Source organism: Pteropus vampyrus, unplaced genomic scaffold (genome assembly GCF_000151845.1).
Source record: "Pteropus vampyrus isolate Shadow unplaced genomic scaffold, Pvam_2.0 Scaffold10, whole genome shotgun sequence".
In the NCBI taxonomy this organism is placed as follows: domain Eukaryota; kingdom Metazoa; phylum Chordata; class Mammalia; order Chiroptera; family Pteropodidae; genus Pteropus; species Pteropus vampyrus.
Window position 1 is genome coordinate 5,629,460 of NW_011888791.1, and position 2,946 is coordinate 5,632,405.

Below are 2,946 nucleotides of genomic sequence, written 5' to 3' on the forward strand. Positions count from 1 at the left end.
AGCAAATGCTTCAAAACGGAGCTTGGTTAAATGATTACCTTGTATCCACATATTGGGGTGCTATTCTATCATTAAAAATGTTGCTGAAGATGATCACTTAATACCATGGAAAGATGTCACACTATATTGAATGAAAAAAAGGGGGAATACAACATAGGTAAAGAAGTATGTCATTCAAAATATGTCTTTAATAGTTACTACTTCTCCAAGTCCTAACCAAGAGATTTATTGTTTCAGGACAAGAGAGTAAAGGTACATGCTCTTTTCAAACTTTTTAGATAGAGAAATAATTTGCTTAATCTTTTTAGCAATACTTCTGCATATTAAATACAGGCATTTGCACCTACTATGATACTTAACCCATTAAGGAGTTATGGCATAAATTTACTATGATCAGACCATACTTTTTGAAAATAAAATAATATTAAGGAGAATAAAATGTAATAGAAAAGAATACATCAAAATACTTTACTTGTGTAAAGATAATTGCTTTATGAGAAAAATGTGTTTTGGATGTGCGCGCGCGTGTGTGTGTGCGCGCGCATTGAGTCATGATAGAAAATATATTTATTGTGATTGTGGTTAAGAAATGACAAGAAAATGAAGTTTGAAAACTGCTGCTCTTTTTCTAGGCTTTTGCTAAATAGAAGGGTGTTTGTCAGAAACATGCAGAACGCTTAGGACAGAAAACTTCTTCGATATTTTTGTTGAACACCTCAGACTTTCCATCCCTACCTGGGGAGTAGCTTCACTAAAGTGAACTTGAAATAGGAGTCCTTCAAGTCTAGCTTCCCTGGCTTTCTCTGGTTCCCTGAGAAAGGGAATGATTGTCTACATTTTAACAAATATTCCATTTCACTTTCACAGTATCACCCTGAGTAGGTAGTATATTTTACAAATATGGAAAGTCATGTGCTATAGAGGTTATTTGATTTGTCCAAGCTGGAGAGTGTGATTCCTTAATGATTTAGAAGAAAACTTCCTAAAGACAAGGACCTGGGATAGGGGTTCCGGGGATCTCAGCCAAATGGCCCTTGCATAGACTGTTGTCCAAAGGACAAGTGCGAACTCTTCCATTAGTTTCCAAGGGCTGCTGTAACAAAGTACCACAAAATGTGTGGCTTATAACAAGATAAATTTATTCTCATTCTCCTGGGAGCGAGAAGTTCGGAATGAAGGTGTTGACAGGGCCATGTTCTCTCTGAATGCATTAGGAGAGAATCTGCTCCTTACCTTTCTCTTAGGCCTTGGTATTGATAGCCATCCTTGGCATTCCTTAACTGTAGATCTATCTCTCCAGTCTGTCTCTGCTGTTGCATGATGTTTTCCCCTATGCATGTCTGTTTCTGCGCCTTCTCTTTGTTTTCTAAGGACATCAGTCATATTGGAATAAAGACCCTTGTTACTCCAATATGACCTCATCTTAACTACTAACATCTGCTAGGACCCTATTTCTAAATGAACTCAAGTTCCGAGACTCTGAGAAAGACATGAATTAGGGGGGCACACTACCCAACCGAGTACAACTCCCTGTGCTTCTCTCTTCCTCCCTCATCTATCTTGTAATCTTGCTTGTTAACTCACATCAGCCAACTCAGCCACATGTTTTCTCGGCCGGTCTTATTTTCTTTGCCATTTTGGTGACATGTTGGGATACTTGCCTCTCCATCCTTCTAATAATCAATTTCCTGCCTACAGGATTTTTTTCTCCCTCCCTCAAGGCCCTTCTCATTGAGTCCCCGTGTAAACTCTCTAACCCAGCACCTCTACCAAACTCTGCACTCCTTTGGATCTGTTCTCAAGCTTTGAATTCCCATACAATTTTATTTTTTTGCCTTCCTGGGCCACCCCAAATAGGCAGGACCTGGTCCTACCCCGTTACTAACTTATTTATAAAGGGTTGGACAAATATTTGACTAATATTTTAAAATATGCTCTTATATTCAATTTGTTTCTGATTTCCTGTAATTCCTGGTCTAGGGTTCTATATTTATTGAAGTCGAGCATCCTTCAGGGAAAAGGCAGAAGCCATGGAAAAAGAAGTACCAGGGATTTGAGACATAAAAAGGTTTTGGGGGAGACTCCCAGACCTAAGCTTTAAATGATCAAGCTTTAGCTTGAAAGAGTCAGAACACAATAATTTTTCTAGAAATCAGAGAATAAAGAGAATGAAAAATTGAAATGAGGTTCATGTTTCCCTTCAAAAGGAAGACGAACACCCCTCTGGCCTAGTAGGTGTCTTATGGTGAGGAAGAGAGATGGAAGAGAAGGAAAAGGAGACGGTGAGTTGGAAGATAGAGATATGCATGTCCCCGAGGGGGAAATCCCTGTTCTATCTTGTCATTGCATGTGGAATAGCAACCTTTTTAAACTTTAAGAATTCCATGGTATAGAGAGCTTGTTTTTGGAATCTTGCTTTAATTCCTGGATGAAAATGTCTTGTTGAGTACAGGTCAGGAATTCTACAAAGGAGCAGAAATACCAACATGGTATATTTAGATAAAGAAAGAATGAAAAAATAGCACCATTTGGTTTTCCAATGTGGGTTGCGTGTGGGATCCAGATTTTCCTGGTGGCCCTTGAAGAGAATGGGAAAGTGTTTCAATGGCTAAAAGTCTGGGAGAAGTCTGAGGCTGGAATGAGGTGGATTCTGAATCCTCATGAATTGAAGCCAGTTGGTGAAGATATGAGCAATAAGTACAGCAGTGTATGTGGCAGACACCCAAAGATCAAGAGGAGGACAGCAATGATGGATGAAAGAAGAAGGCACCTCTCTCTATTATCAGGACAAAACATGAACCAACCACTCATGGAGTGAGGACAAAGAGAAGAACATATGAGAGAAACTCTGAAAAACTGGGTATTCACATAGAAGAGACTAAGTTTTAAACCAAGAAACAGCTTCCTTGAGTTTTCCTAACCACTAGTTGATATGACTAGCTTATT